The sequence below is a fragment of the Pinus tabuliformis genome, chromosome J (assembly GCF_031772625.1).
Source record: "Pinus tabuliformis cultivar Carrire ecotype Pingquan chromosome J, CPIR1, whole genome shotgun sequence".
NCBI lineage: Eukaryota > Viridiplantae > Streptophyta > Pinopsida > Pinales > Pinaceae > Pinus > Pinus tabuliformis.
In genome coordinates this window covers 318998617-319016743 of record NC_142295.1, presented here as the reverse complement: position 1 = coordinate 319016743, position 18127 = coordinate 318998617, and the positions used below count along the sequence as shown (strand labels likewise).

General features: G+C 37.2%; 1 pseudogene; it reads right to left on the bottom strand.

Moving 5' to 3' along the window:
* LOC149227030 (uncharacterized) overlaps positions 1-18127 on the bottom strand; it is a 28809-nt pseudogene that overhangs the window by 10599 nt on the left and 83 nt on the right.

The following is an 18127-nucleotide window of genomic DNA, read 5'->3' as shown; positions in this document are numbered from 1 at the left end:
TCTCATGAAAAAAATCGAACAAAACCAAACTATAGCTACTAGAGGCCAAACCACCTCAACCCTCAACCAGTGATTCCACCTCGCGGTTGGACATAACGATCACCATATTGGTCTCCACCCAAGTTATCCGGGGCTCAAGAGCATTTGTTCCAATCAAGGATTTGATGACTAGTAACTCAACCCACATCTGTTTCCGAGCTCAAGAGTGTTTTTCCAACTAAGGCTCCAGGACTAGTAACTCAACCCACAAGGACTCCAAAGTGTTTTTCCAACCAAGGGTCTAGGACTAATAACTCTACCCAAATTGTTACAAGGCTCCAGAGCATTTTTCCAACCAGGGTTCCAGGAACTAATAACTAAACCCAAAACTAAAGGAATATGAGAATCAACCAAAAAAAGAACAAGGTAAAACCAAAAACACCATGGCTATCCAGGAAATGGAAAGGCTAAGTAAATCCACTATCAATCTAGGCATTCCTCCATGCCAATTACAGATCATAACCAATAAACCACATGCATATTCCATGCATCCAAAAATAGCAAGGAAATCATACATGTAACTCGATACCTGAAAGCAAAATCCATTGTAGCTTCTTATCTCGATGTCCTCTTGCGCTTTCCTTCTTTTCCATTTCCTTCTTACTCCTGAGCCCAAGTATGCCACACTTCTCGAAGGGTGATCCAAGAAAACTATAAGTGTCTAAGAGTATGAGAGAGAGAGAGAGAGAGAGCTCCAAAACTAAACTGAAAAAGGGTTACAAACTGATCTTCATAAGCATTTTTATTAATGAGGTCTCTTTTTTCTTCAATTTTCCATTATTTTCCTTGATTTTCATCCTCATATGAAACCTCTAACCTTTCACCTTTCTTTTCTCCTAATTTTCATTATTTTCATAAATAAAATTTCAATTAATTCCACAAGCCTTTCCAAAGTCTTTTCAATTGTCTTTGTCAATTTCCATAGTCATTAATTAATCATAAGTGATCCCCATCACTATGGTTTGTCCAATATTTAGATTGGAATACGTGTCCCATGACCAAGGTCTTATTTTGTCTCTATTAACTTCTACATGGATTTTTAACGAGGGTTGTTACACCCGCATTAATGTTTTATCACTAAACATAAGGGGTTTGGGATCGACCCACAAATATAGCCACTCTTAGAGGCCTTATCAGAATATGCAATACCTCTGCAATCCTCATTGAAGAGACTATGCTTCCTAGAGAAAAAAGTTGGGAGGATTTACTTTTGATTTCCCAGAATGGTTTGTATATGCTTAATCTGTCGAGGGTAACTCTGGTGGTTTGGGTGAGATGTGGAATCCTAAGGTCATTAATTAGAAGCTTATCTCTCATGTGTAAGGATTATCTTGGTTAGTTATTTATCCAGAACTAACCATAGGATCTACATCATCAACTCATATGTGATGTATTTTGGTCGGAGCATTTTTTGGGAGCATATCATTGAATTTTTCCTACTAGGATTGAACTCTTTGATTATTGCAAGGGACCTTAATATGACATTGGGAAAGGACAAAATTTGGGGGACTGCGCCAAGGAGGATCAATCACCTTTTTCAATATGATGGCTTCACATTCTCTTCAAGACATTGTTCATGTTCCTATTGCTCCAACCTGATGGAATGGACGCACAGGGATAGAAGGGATATCCAAACGATTGTACAGATTAATTATTAGTGAGTCTTTCTTTAATGGTCTATCTATAATTTTTTCAATGATCATTCCCTCTTTCATTTCAAGCCACCAATTTATAATGTTGTCTTGGGTGGGATTGGATATGAGGGGGAAGTATCCTTTCAAATTCAATTCTACATGGCTGAAGTTAAAGGACATTGAAACATTGGTTTCTAAAGTTTGTAATTAGACAATTTCCACCTCCAAAGGACCATATGGGCTTCGTTTGTGCTAAATTGAGGTCCCTTAAAAAAGAAGTCTGCATTTGGGAAAAAAAAAGGTTGTTGATACTAAGTTTCTTTTTGTTATCGAAGATTCTCTTTGTATTATAATGACCCTTGCAATCCCTTATTTTTTTCAGTACTATATAGGTCCAAAATTTTGGCACTGGAGGAGGAAAAAAGAAAAATTATCTTGGCTAAGGAGGCTAAATGGAATATGAAAAGTCGGGCTATTAAGGTAGTTGTTGGAGGTAAAAACATGAAATTATTTCATATGCATGCGAATAGAAGGAGACAAAGCCAATGCCATTATTGAGATTCAATATGAATATGGTCACTTTTATAATGCACAATCGGATATTGAAGATGTTGTAGTTCAGTTCAAAATTTCAGTAAATAATTTAAAGAATCTACACAGGTTTTTTCATCACAGATGGAGTTCATTTCACACAAGCCTAATATGTTTTCTGAGGTAGATAACGTTCTTCTAGGTCAACCGATTATGAGGGACGAAATGTCTATGATTTTGAAGGACTGTGTGAAGGATAAAATCCCTGGGCTCGATGGTTGGGGGGTGGAGTTATTCATCCATTTTTTGGAGTTGATGATCCTAGGCCTATTAGTGGTTGTTGAAGAGTCTAGGACTCTCGGCCACATTTCTAGGGCTATTAATGCTACTTTTATTGCACAACTTTATAAGGAGAATCCTATGAATTTTGCATACTTCCAACAAATTTCCCTGTGCAACCTAGTTTACAAGATGATTTCAAGATTAATTGCATCCAAGCTGTAAAATACATTGTCTCTTCACATTTCTCGTGAGAAATTTGGGTTTCTAGAAGGTATACAAATTCAAGATGCCATCGCTATTGCTCAAGAATGTATACACTCCATGAAGGTCCGGAAGATGAAGGCTTGTATGCTTAAATTTGATTTCATTAAAGCCTATGATAGTGTGGATTGGGAGTTTCTGAGGATGGTTTTGCATAAGGTCGGCATAGACCCTTTAAATATCAGATGGATTATGGCATGTATCATTTTTGCAAAAAAAAAATTATCATCAATGGATTCCCAAGAGTTTTTCAAGGCTCTGAGGGGGTTACGATAAGGTGGTGCCCTACCATTCTCCTATTTCTTCTTGTCACCGATTGCCTAAGCCGTAAGATGGGGGATGTGAGGATTAGGGGTTTGATTTTGGGTGTGCATGTGACAAGGCATATTGCTATCACTCATTTGATTTTTATGGATGACTTGATATTTGGAGGCGAGTCAAACCTAGATGAATGGGTGCACATTCACAATATTATTAAGTATTTTGGTGAGGCCTCAAGCTTGTTTGAGTAAATTAAAGGCTATTTTGATTTCTGGGGACAATGAGGATTTCGTGATCAAGGATATTTGTCATTGTTTTGAGATATCTTACATTCATTAAAACCCAAAAAGTATGGCATTAAGGATTGGAAATGGCTTATTTATAGATTTGATAAGAAACTAGTTGGATGGACACATAGATGGTTATCTATGGGTGGTCGTATGACACTGATAAAGTTTTTCCTACAAAACATTCCAATATTCTCAATGCATCTGTTTTTGTTTATGATGGAGATTTTAAACACGATTGACTTTATAATGGCCAAGTCTTATGGTCTGGTTATGAACATAGGGGGAAGATACACTTAGTTAGTTGGAATGTTATTTCTTGTTCGATATCTAATTGTGGATGGGGCATATTTCACATGTTTCCTCCTAATAGACCTTTGATTATTAAAAATCATTGGATGGCACTAGATGGTAACTGCATTTAGGCTCCAATTAGAAGAGAAAAGTATACAAGCAAGGAACATTTGACAAAATGTATCAGGGATGGAGCAAAGAGGAAATCATGTTTGTACTATATATGGTGCAACATGATGAAAAACGTTCAGTGGTTGCTTGGTTTTATTTGATGGGACGTTGGAGATGGCACTTAGGTCGAGATTGGTTTAGATGCTCTCAAGGGATTTACCAGGAACCACACATTATCGGTTCCCCTTCTTTGTTTTCTTCATGAAAAAGGTAATCTCGTTGTTGAATGGAAAGAATATATTTCTTATTTGTGTGTTGTTGTTATTTTTATCTCTAAACAAGAGGATATGTTGGTCTGGCATGGGCCGCATAAGAATGGACAAGCGATAGCCCAGGAAATCTATCATAGGCTTCCTATGGTTGAGATGCCTTTTGAACAACATTTGTGGTTCCAATCTGTGTGGAAATGGGAGATACCTCAAAAAATGAAATGTTTATGTTGGTTGGTGTTGCATGATAGAGTTCTCACCTGGAGAAACCCTCAACATCGAGGTTTCATTGGTCCAAGTATATGTCTTATGTGTATGAGGGGATCAATGTTAGAAATTAATTTATGGAGCAATGAAATACACAAAATATTATGGAAACACAAATACATAAACACATAAAACAATAGAGACACATATATACATGGTTTACACAATTTGGGCTACATCCACGAAGAAACATCAAGTCCTTCCTTTTATATTATCCAGCAAAATGAAGAGATACAACCTACAATAAATCCATTGCAATTTCCTCTTTGCTCTCACACATTCTCCTTTATCTTTCTCACTCATAATCATAATACACAACCGCAATACAATTCCCTCATATAAACTGAGGGTTGTCTTCTAGGGCAAATAAACCTAAATTAACATAATGTCTACCATCGGATCATGCGCCTAGTGAATGACCCAAATTGACTATGAAGTTACAATATTTTACAAGGCAATTTTTCACTTATTTTTAGCTTTAGGGGCGTTGCCCCAAAACTCCTACTAGTGGGGGGCCTCATAAAGTTCATTGCAACTACCCCTATGGCCCTTGACAAGTATTAAATATGTTTCATTGCCGCCCCGTTAGGAACAGGGATCCAACATGGCTAAAACAAAAAACCTTTGAACAATCAGGAAGATAATCAGGATCCATACCCAACAATCTCCCACTTGGAGACTGACTATATAATCTTCATCATTGCTTCACGTGTTGTACAATGACTCCACTTGGACCTAATTGTTTCTCATCTTCACTGTCATACTTGAAGACGGATTGAAACTGAGAAGAATCTCAGTTCTCCCTGGTTACCACTTTTGGTAACAATCTGCGGGATGTTGGCTAGTGTGCATATTTTCCATCTTCAACTTTCCATCTTCCAACACCAACCATTTGAACTGGTACTTGAGCTATATATTTTTAGTCTTCGAATGAAATGTTGAGTTCTTTGCAAGATGAATAGAACTCTAGATGTCACTGTATAGCTTGCCAATTTCCTACTTCTTGCCCAATTCATCTATAAACCTTTGTAACCAAATCATTTATTTACTAGCCTCTGTAGGAACAACATACTCTACTTCAATTGTTGAAAGTGCAACAATGTTTTACAATTTTGACACCCAACTAATAGTTGTTCCACCTATAGTAAACACATACCTGTGGTGCTCCTCATCTTATCTCTATCACCTGCCATATTGCATCAACATATCCATATAAAGAAATGCTTGAACCACCAAAGAATAATGTTTGATTTGTGGTACCTCTCAAATACCTAAGAATCCACTTCACTACCCTCAAATTCTCCTTTCCTCGATTGTTCATATACCTGCTTACAACTCTCACTGCATGTGCAATATCAGGCCTTGTGCAGACCATTGCATACATTAAGATTTCAACTACTGATGGATATGGAACTTTACACATATAATCCATCTCTTTCAGAGTCTTGGGAATCATCTCCTTACTTAGTTTTAAATGACTAACCAAAGGTGCACTAACTCGTTTTTCATTCTGCATATTAAATATTTCCAACATTTTTTCTATGTACTCACTCTAAGATAATGTTAAATTGTGATTTTTCCTGTATCTAGTTATTCTCATGAAAAGGATTTATTTTCTAATACCCAAAGCATTCATTGCAAATGAATTTGCCAATTTTCCTTTGAGCACATTTATTTCCTGTATGTTAGACCCTGCAACAAGCATTTCATCTACATACAATAAAAATATAGTATAGTTGTCATCATTTTTATTTTTAACATAAACACAGTGATCAGAATGACATCTAGTATAACCTTATTTAGACATAAACCTGTCAAATTTTAGATACCATCGCCTTGGATCCTGGTTTAAGCCATACAATCTCTTCTTCAATTTACACACTAATTTATCCTTCCCTTTTACCTCGTACACTAATTTATCCCCGTGGAGAAAGGTTTCTTTTACATCTAACTGCTCAAATTGCAAATATGTTGATGCCACTAGACTTCAAATGGTTCTGATTGAATTCATTCTAACAACAGGAGAAAAAAAAATCATCAAAGTATATACCTTGTTTTGTGCAAACCCCTTCACCACAAGTCTAGCCGTATACCTTCGTTTACCTCCATATTCTTCCTTCAACCTGTAAACCCATTTATTCTGCAATGTTGTTTTACCTGTAGGAAACTTGACTAAGACACAAGTCTGGTTATGCACCAAGGAGTCCATCTCTCCTTCCATGGCTTACTCCCACTTCTTCCTGGTTTCTACTTGCATTTCTTCTTCATATCTTTCTGGTTGACCAGAATCAATCAAAATACATAATATAATGAATGAGAGTATCGTTAAAGGGGTCTACTTATCCTGATAGATCTTCTAACACCAATTTAAGGTGTTTCAAGTATTTTTTGCTATTGTGGTTGATGTTGTTATTGTGGCTATTGATCATTATGATTTTCAGGCACCTTTACTTTTTGTTTTATCTCATCAAGCACTATATATTCTTTGTTTTCCTTTTCCTATTTATTTTCCTGCATTTGATTCTTATATAAGACTTTTTCATTGAATATGACATCTCTGCTCTTAATGATTTTGTGATTTTCATAATCATATAAGCGATAACCGAAATCATTAACACCATATCCAATAAAGGTACATTTCTTTGACTTTTCCACAAGCTTCTATTTTCTTTATTAACATGGACAAAAGCTTCACTACCGAAAGTCTTTAAAAATGAGTAGTTTAACTTTTTACCTGTCTATGCCTCTTCAGGAATACCACCATCCAAGGAACTTGAAGGTCCTTTGTTTATTAGATAAATAGCAATGTCCACAACATCTGCCCCAAATTGTAAGGGAAACACTACATGCAATCTCATACACCTTACATGCTCCATGATTGTCATGTTCATCCTTTTTGACACACAATTTTCCTATGGTGTTCCTTGAACTATCTTCTCTATGCAAATTTCATGTTCTGAATAGTAGTTATCAAACTCTTTGCTGCAATATTCACCTCCATTGTCTGATTTCAGACACTTCAAATTCTTTTCTATCTCATTCTCATACAAAGCTTTTTTATTTTGAATACAATAAATGCAGGTTTTCTTAGTTGCATTATCAACAAAAGTAACATAATAGCGAGAGCCACCGAGAGATGATACTTGAGAATGTCCCCATACATCTGTATGCACAAGCTCTATTTTATCTCTCTTATTTTCCTTCCCAACTCTAATAAATTTTACTCTCTTTTGCTTTCCATAAACACAATTCTCATAGAAATCCAAATCAACATGCTTCAAACTTGGCAACAAATTTCTCGAGTGAAGAATTTGCATCCCCTTCTCACTCACATGCATAAGCTTATAATCCAAAATGTTGTATCTTCTCCCATGGAGGTTAAAACATTAACAAAATTAGAAATACCATTGCATAAATACAATGTACCAATCTTTTCTCCTTTTTCTATTATTAAGGCTCCTTTAGTGAACTTCTAGGTTTTGTTAGTGAATGTAGTTACATAACCTTTACCATCTAACTTCGCTTTTGAAATTATATTTTTCTTCAAATCTGAAACATGCTTTGCCTCCTTCAATATCCATTGGTTTCCATTTTGTTTTTTTTTATAAAAACCTTACCTATTCCAACTATTTTATATGTTTTATCATCACCCAGACGAACTTGTCTAAAATCTCCTTAAACATAGTCATGAAAATGTTTCCTATCAGGTGTAGCATGGAATGAGGGCCCTGAATCTACCACCCATGAATCATTAATAATATTTTCTAATGAAATAATGAGAGAATTTTACAACACATCACCTGTCACATTTTCTCCATGATTGTTCTCTTTTTTCCATCTCCTTTTTTTTCCTTCCGAGATTTGCAATCTTTCTTCATGTGTCATTTATTCCCGTATTTCCAGCACACTATCCCTACTCTGGATTTGAATCTAACTGCTCTTGACTTACTGTGATTTCCTTGGCTGCTTCCTCTTTCCATTTTTCTTCCCCTAGTCTCTATAGTCAAAGCATTACTTGATGTCTCACCAGAGCTTTTTTGTCACATTTCCTAAGGATGACACGAACAATATCATCAAACTTTAAAGTACTAGATTAAGAGACATAGTTACTAATAGCCATAACTAAGGCATTCCAACTTTTTGGCAATGAGCACTGAAATAATAGAGTTATAACTTCATCATCAAAATTTACCCCTACATAACTTAATTCACTAGTAACCGTGTTACATTCATTTAAATGATCAACAACAGATCCACCTTCTGACATATTCATATTAAATAGATGCTTCATAAGAAATACCTTATTTGAGGCCAAGGGTTTTTCATATAGTTTGGCCAATGTCATCATTAAACCTTTTGTTGTTGTTTCTTTTGAAATTTTGAAATCCATTGTTGGAATTCAGAGGCAGAGCAAACGAATAAAACACACAGCAGAAAAATAAACAAGCACATAAGACACAGCTTTTAACGTGGTTCACCCAACCAATCTGGGCTACGTCCACCAAACATAGGCATCAGGAATTTATTAATTAAATCAGGAGATTACATCATGAAAGCCTCACAAAACTCTCACACTCTCTTAGCAAACATCCGAATGGTTGCCTGTTATATAGCCTAGAGAATCTAACAGCCTCATTAATTCCCTCACATCAAATATAGGAGGCATTAACTCCCTCCCAAGAACCTGGAGCTAATCTAGGAACTGAATCCCTATTGTTGTCATCAGCTGAGATTTTTCCTATTTTGCTTAAACAGAAAATCTCAACAATCTCCACCTTGACAACAATTCGCCTGATGCCCTGTTATTATTATTTTACCTTTTCTGCAAGCCAAGAGAAGCCAAACACCAGCGTAGCTTCTCCAACAAAACGGGTTTCATGAACATGTCTGCACAGTTCTCCTTTGTATGCACCTTTTCAAGAGAAACTCCCCTTTCAGTGATAACCTGTCTTACAAAATGATATTTGATTGGAATATGCTTTGATTTACTATGATAGGCCGGATTCTTAGCCAAATGTATTGCACTTTGACTATCACAAAGTAACCTGATGTTGTCCTGTAACCTACCAAACTCACCAAGCAAACCTTTCAACCAAACCGCCTCTTTGCAAGCATGAGAAGCAGCAATGTATTCTGCTTCAGTAGTGGATAAAGCAACAATGTTCTGTAGCTTTGACATCCAGCTTATAGCTCCACTTGCAAGAGTAAAGACGTACCCTGAAGTTGACCTTCTCTTATCCAAATCACCTGCAAAATCGGAATCAACATATCCGCAAACAAATTCACTACTCTTATTGTAAGAAATACAATAACTACTTGTGCCTCTCAAGTACCGAAGCACCCATTTTACTGTTGACCAGTGCTCTTTACTCGGATTTGCCATGTACTTGCTGACAACCCCAACTGCATGAGAAATATCTGGTCGCGTACATACCATCACATACATCAAACATCCTACTACATTGGCATAAGGAATTCGAGACATATAATCCTTTTCTTCATCTGTATTAGGACATAAACTCGAAGAAAGCTTAAAATGGGAAGCTAAAGGGACTGACACAGGCTTCACATTATTCATACCAAACCTCAAAAGTATTTTCTCAACATACTTCTGTTGTGATAGCCACAGCTTACCATTGCCCCTGTCTCTGAAAATCTCCATGCCCAAAATCTGTCTTGCTGCTCCTAGATCTTTCATATCAAACGTCCTTGCCATCTGAGTCTTCAACCTGTTGATTTCTTCAATGCTTTTGCTTGCTAAAAGCATATCATCAACATATAACACTAAGATAATGAACATGCCATTATTTAACTACTTAAAATACACACAATGATCATATTCACTTCTTACATATTTCTGACTCAACATGAAAGAATCAAACTTCTTATACCACTGCCGAGGCGACTGCTTCAGGCCATATAATGACTTCTTGAGCCTGCAGACAAATTTCGCATTGCGATGCTGAACAAACCCTTCCGGTTGTTCCATATATATTTCCTCATCTAAATCACCATGTAGAAAAGCAGTCTTAACATCTAACTACTGCAACTCCAAATCAAACAAAGCCACTAATGCTAACACAATTCTAATTGAAACAATTTTAACCACTGGTGAAAATATCTCATGAAAATCTATGCCAGCTTTCTGAGAAAACCCTTTTGCAACCAGTCTTGCTTTGTACCTGTCTTCCGTATCATTCACACCCCGTTTCAGCTTGAACACCCACTTGCATCCCACAGTTTTCCTGCCTTTGGGAAGTTCAACCAGATCCCACGTGCCATTCTTACCTAAGGCCATCATTTCTTCCTTCATGGCTGCTTTCCATTTGTCACTATTTGAACCTTCTACAGCTTCCTGATAACACAAAGGTTCATCATCATTAGCGATCAAAGCAACTGAAGTAACATGATCATCATACCTTCTCGGACGACGTTTGATCCTTGTAGATCTCCTTAAGAATGTTTCTGGTGCTTCCACAACTGGCTGTCTATCAACTGTAGGAATTTCTTCATGATCGCCATCTGAGACCTGTTCATGTCCTCCATCTGAACCCTGTTCATAATCTGATTCTGAAACCTGTTCATGACTAGAATCTGAACTATGGTCGTTATGACTATCATTAGAAATGCTGTCAAACTGAATATGCTGGAAATCAGATACATCATCCTGTTTCAATCTTCTATCTACATCTAATTGTACAAGAGAGGATTCATCAAACTTTACATCTCTGTTGATGATGATTTTGCGGGTAGTAGGATCCCACAATCTATATCCCTTTGTTCCATCACCATACCCAACAAAGATATACCTTTTAGACTTCGGATCTAACTTAGTTCGCTGATGTTTAGGCACTAGAGCATATGCATCACAACCAAACACTCTGAGTTTAGAATAGTCACAAGGGTGTCCTTTCCATACCTCTTGCGGAATCTTGCAGTCTATAGCCATTGATGGAGACCGGTTTATCACATAACAAGTTGTTGCCACCGCTTCCGTCCACAACTCCTTCGGCAACCCGGCGTTACTTAGCATACACCTTGCTCTCTCTAGAAGAGTCTTGTTCATGCGTTCAGCAACTCCATTCTGCTGAGGAGTATAAACCGTGGTCTTATGTCTCTCGATCCCTGCATCCTTGCAATAGCTGTCAAACTCCTTGGAGGAAAACTCACCACCATTGTCAGTTCTTAAACATTTTATAGTTCTACCAGTGCTGTTTTCTACCAATGCTCTAAATTGCTTGAAAACTGTAAAAACATCAGACTTCTTTTTCAACATGAAGACCCAAACTTTCCGAGAAAAGTCATCAATGAATGATACAAAATAAGACGAACCACCATATGACGCTGTAGGGGCTGGACCCCAAACATCTGAATGGATATAATCAAGTATCCCTTTACTAGTATGTTTGCCTGTTTTAAACTTTTGTTTACTTTGTTTACCAAACAGACAATGTTTACAGAAATCCAATTTTCCAGATCTTAGATTAGGAAGTAACTTTCGGTCAGCCAAAATTTTCAATCCTCTTTCACTCATATGCCCCAATTTTTGATGCCATAAGTGAATGGAACTACTGTCATGTTCAGACACAGACACATGATCTGACCCAGTTCTACCTTCTAACTGAAATAGATTTCCTACTTTCTCAGCCTTCATCACTAGTAAGATACCTTTATAGATTTTCATAACTCCACCTTGAATTACAGTTTTATATCCATTTGAATCAAGTGCTCTCTAATGAAATCAAATTTTTCCTTAAATCTGGTACATGCCTCACATCAGTTAATATTTTTGTTGTCCCATCAAACATTTGCAGTTGTATGCTCCCAATTCCCACAATATTACATGTTACATCATTACCCATGTACACAACACCATCATCAACTGATCTATATGTTTTAAACCAATCTCTATGTATACACATGTGGTTAGATGCCCCGGAATCTAACAACCAATGTTGATCATGTTTTGAAACATTAACTGACAATACTTCATCACTCATACCTGAACCAGATACTGAACCTGTATCTGTGGTGTTGGCTTCCTTCTTTTCTATCGAAGAGCCTTCTTTAGCAGCCTGCTTTCGCTTCCAGCAATCCTTTTTCAGATGTCCAGCCTTGCCACAATGCCAGCACTTCACCTTTGGCTTCTTTCCTTTGGACTTTGAGCAAGAGTCGCTATGCTTTCCCCCGGAGTGTCTCTCTCGTGAGCGACCTCTGGCCATCATTACCTCTGATGTAGAGGTGTCTGCATTCGACCTCTTCCTCGTCTCCTCAGCCAACAAGGCTCCAACAACATCGTCAAACTCAAGAATTTATGATGTACTAAAACTTATGGAAGTAACAAAGTGATCCCAGGATTCAGGCAAAGAACATAATAGAGTTATTGCCTTATCCTCTGAATCAAATTTCACATCTAGACTGTTTAATTGCACCAACAAGGTATTAAAAACATTCAGGTGATCAACAATTGAGGTACCTTCTTTCATCCGCAAACTGTAAAGCTGCTGTTTCAGGAGAATTCGATTTGTCAAAGATTTCGTCATATAGAGCTTCTCAAGCTTCGACCACAAGCCTGCGACGGTTTTCTCTGACACAATGTTGAACAGAACATCGTCCGCCAGACATAACTGAATTGCGCCCAGAGCTCTATCGTCCATCTCATCCCATTCATCCTCTGTCATGGAAGGAGGCCTTTTGTTTTTCCCCAACAGTGCTTTCGCCACACCTTGTTGAACCAGCAGATCGTGCATCTTCACCTTCCAGATCTCAAAATTATTCTTGCCATTAAATTTCTCAATTTCAAAACGGGCACTTTGAGTTTTCGCCATATGATATCAGCAAAAAAACATAGTAATCTCCAAAACCAACCAGCAATAAAAAAAAAATTGCCTATGCCTTTGTTTTTACACAACAAAAAACTGCCTATGCCTCTGTACTTCTGCCTTTAAAAAAAAAACTGCCCTTTTGCACTTCACAAAAAAAAAAAATTCTTGTTTGCAGTAACTCAACTTAAGTTTACCTAACAAACTCTTTCAATATTCTCACAAAAAACGGAAAAATATGATGGCCTGTCTATGCGTGTTCACCCAAAATTGTTTTCATATCCTCCGTCATTAAGTTAATAACATAATCAACGATACAGGACTTCATTATAAAATCATTGATGTGAGTGATCGGCGTCCTTTGAAATCAAGCGACGACGGTCTTCCAATTCAAACGCAGGGCTGGGCACGATACCTATTCCTCTACAGTTTTCCGCGGATGCTCCGATGCAATTTTAAACAGGTCCAGGTTGTAAAAACTTTTGAAATATTAATTCCACCATATTGTTTTTGCAGTAGATGTTTGTAGTATGGTTTCGTTTTCTAACCCTAAAAATTTGCATAAAGGATTGATATTAACATGACAGGTGAACGAAACCAGGCTCCAGCAGTAATAAACAGCGCACCAGCGATTACTGAACATACCTTTACTCAGCATAATTCAAGCTCCATGCAGTTCAACATACCAATCAAGCTCCTCATACCGTTCAGGCTCCACGGCTCCACGCAATTCAGCACATAACAACAATACGCACCTTCTGTTTCAAGCTCAGCCAGCAAAACACACCTTCTGGTCTCTTCCGCGCATAATACTTCAACGCAGGTTTTTCCCTCAGCGCAACAGCACGCTGGTTTGGTGCCACTCCTTTACTGCAACAGCACGCTTGAACCTCTGCTCTAGTCTCACGACACAAGCCACTCCAGCAATATACAGCTCCACGAAACAGCGCAATCAAGCTCCACGCAACAGAGATTACAGCGCAGGACCTCCAGCATTGATCAACGCAGCACCTCGGTCATCGATCAGCGCAGCGCCTCGATCAGCTCCTCCAGGCACCACCTCCAACATGCTCTGATACCAATTGTTGGAATTCAGAGGCACAGCAAACGAATAAAACACACAACAGAAAAATAAACAAGCACATAAGACACAGCTTTTAACGTGGTTCACCCAACCAATCTGGGCTACGTCCACCAAACATAGGCATCAGGAATTTATTAATTAAATCAGGAGATTACATCATGAAAGCCTCACAAAACTCTCACACTCTCTTAGCAAACATATGAATGGTTGCCTGTTATATAGCCTAGAGAATCTAACAGCCTCATTAATTCCCTCACATCAAATATAGGAGGCATTAACTCCCTCCCAACAACTTGGAGCTAATCTAGGAACTGAATCCCTATTGTTGTCATCAGCTGAAATTTTTCCTATTTTGATTAAACAGAAAATCTCAACATCCATCGATGCCACGGGACACAGTTGTATTGTTCCTAATGTCTTTATGTTAAGAATATCCCATAATCGGTCCATCATAGTGTTCGACTTCTTTGATTTTTCAATCGATGGTAAGTACAGATCTTTCTGATACAGATAATCTTCCATCTACATCTTCCACAGCTGGTAGTTTTGGCTGTTAAATTTCTTGACCTTAAACCTACCATCTTTCGTCATTTCTCCCACTTGAACTAGAAACCTTTCTCTCCTATGAGTTTATCATCCAAATAGACATTCGACTTTGATACCAGTTGTTAAAAATTAATTAATGGAGCAATGAAATATACAAAATATTATGGAAATAAAAATACAGAAATGCATAAAACAAGAGAGAGACAGATATACATGGTTCACCAAATTTGGGCTACATCCATGGAGAAACAATCAGTCCTTCCTTTTATATTATCCATCAAAATGAAGAGATACAACCCACAACACATCTTCTATAATTTCTTCTTCGCTCTCACACAATTTCCTCTATCTTTTTTGCTCAAAATCATAATACATAGACGCAATACAATCCCCTCATATAAACTGAGTGTTGGCTTCTAAGGCAAAAAACCCTAAATTAACATAAGTTCTACCATTAGATCATCCACGTAATGAACGGCATAGATGACTACGAAATTACAATATTTTACAAGGCAAAACTTCATCTATTTTTAGCTTCGGGGGCACTAGCCTCGAGCCCCCGATTAAACGGCTAGTGTTCCCGCACCGTTAGGAACAAGGATCTAACACAACTGAAAGAAAAAACCTTTGAACAATCATGAAGATAATCAGACTCCACAACCAACAAATGGAGGATATGAATCACCTATTATGGAGATGTCATTTCACTATGGTTGTATGGGATGGGGTTTTGGACAATTAAACATTGTTGCTACATGGGACAGTGTTTCTTTGGAGGCATGCTAAAACAAGTTCAAAACTCAAAAGGAACATAGAACCCTACCTTTCTACATTATCTAGTCCTTTTGGCGCAGTAGGAATTCATACATGTTTGATCAGGAAGTGGCCATTATCACGGACGTTATTATTAAATTGATGGCATATTATGTAGAAATTAAGCTCGCAAATAAGAGTTCCTACAAGAGGGCGATAAGGTACAAGGACATTTGAAAAGATCTTCCGACAGAGTTTTTTGATGGAGCTTGGCTTCAAAGGAAATGTGGGTGTGGTGCTATTATTGTGTTAGAATCAGGTAGATATTATCATTTCTAGTGGGAGGACGGATGTGGTATAAATAGCAGAGTAGAAATTATAGATTTATGGGGGATTCTCATTTGCACAAAATGGTCAGGCTTGGAGACACTACATGTTCATGGTGATGCAAAAAGAATTATTGAGTGGATAATGAATTATACACAGTTTAATCCTCTTATCCTATCAAAATGGATGCGCCACATTCATAATAATATGGTTTGTTCTTTCCAATATATTTCTTTTGGGCATATTTATAAGGAGCAAAATCAAGTTGTGGATCTTCTATCAAAGAGAGGCATTTCTAAAGATCCGGGGAAATTCTAATTTGCAACTTTTGTTGAGGATTCCTTGGTAAATGCTAACAACATTGATTTCTTTTAAGATGTAAATTTTGGTTATTTTTGCTTATATCCTATGGGACAATTTTTTTTTTTTTAATGAAATTGCTATGTGACAACCTTATGTCTTTATCATTTTGATGAAAGTTGGAACATATGTAACATTTTTTGGTTGGACTTATTAATATGATATATATGCTATTATAGATAGGTCTATATTATGAAGATAAATGGAGAGATTTTGTATAATTTTGTCAAAACTTTAGGTATGTCCAACAAGATTCATGAGTGAATGATGATTTAGGTGAGATTGATCTCTTATTTTTGTATTCTCTTTTATTGAAAGCGTTTTTTTTTTCTTATGAAAAAAAAAAAGATATTGCCAGCCATGCCCTCGGGAAATACTTTTCCGTTTTTTTCTTATGACCCAAAAAGAGATATTGCAAGCCATGCCCTCGGGAAATACTTTTCCTTTTTTTCTTATGACCCAAAAAGAGATATTGCAAGCCATGCCCTCGGCAAATACTTTACCTTTAGATCTAACACATATCATTATATATTCATAATTTGCGTAGAATGTTATGACATCATCCATAGAGGAATTGATTGGTTCATATTCGCCCTCCCCCATTCCTTCCTGCATTTCGTTCGAGACACTGGCCACTCCTTCATCACATCAGCGGTTTTGTTTGCAAACGAATGCCTCGAATGCCAACGAAACAAATTTCTCATGACAGCTTTTGTTATCTCGTCCACTTCAATCGTGGGCAAGTGAAATGTGTAGCTTCTGTCATCCATACGAATTTCGTTGAGATGATCTACGTGTGCAGCCAACTTCACTCCTTTTCTTCGGAGTTCCACCGCTGAAGGGAGCGCGATGTACCTCCTTCTCTTCCACATACAGTTATGTTCAATATGACCAGTGGAATCAGAAGAACTGATGATAATTTTCATACCAAAACCCTAAAAGATGTGAATCCCGTCTCAACGAGGCCCTGGCTAATACATGTGATTCCATCCTATCACGTTTGTACAGAAAAGGGGAGAGAGTGTGCCAAACGTGTCGTAAAATCAACTTGAGATCAAGATCTGTGCTAGCATGGGTATTTGATTTTCTAGGTTCATAATATCTGCCTGCACAGCCGAAAACATAGTCGTTTGATTTTTTAACTTCGTAATATCTTCCTAAACTGCTAATGGTAGCTGGTTTTGATGAAAAAAGAAGCGAGTTGCTTTATCACAGTCCCAATTTCGGGTGAAGATCTTCCTAAATATACAAAAGAAAAACAAAAACTGTTTATTTACCTAGCTTATTTCATTTAAACAAAAGATTATATATAATAAATAAAAAAAATCAAAACAAGATCCAACATCTTTTGTTGCACACAAAGAGCTAAATAGTTCCAAGAATTAGACTTCAACTATTTACATGTTAAGAAAGGACCGCCCATTTCACACTGCCTCACCATCACATCTTCCTCTTAAGTGCATATTTTGAAATATTTTGGAAATTTCATTTATAGAGTTTGACTGGGCTACTTCGTTACTTTCTATTAGATTTCCGAAATATTGAAAAATCTACAATCCAATCAGATTCTTAAACTCCAAAACTTCTTTAAAAAAAAACATAAGAACGTTAAAAAAAAATGTATACTTATAATAATGAAACTTGTTTGACATAATCTTAAAACTTTCATTAAAAACCACACCTAAAGAATTCGAAAAGGAATAAGCCATCTCGAGCCAAGTTCTTCGTCATTGTTGGGACAAATCCGGAAGAACTTATACCATTGTCGTATCTTAGTGCATTGATATGTCATGTCCTCAACCGGTTTTGTGAAGGGAGGAAAGCCAGCTCTATCGGTCAGTATGTCAAGGAGCTTGGTTTTGAATGTTTCATATTTGGCAAGTTGGGGCCGAGAGAAACCACATGGGGCAAGTAAGCTTTAGACTTTTCAGGGGGCAAGCGTTTCAATATGCGGGAGACCCATCGGGAGACTGTCTCAACCTCATCGTCTGTGTTGTCA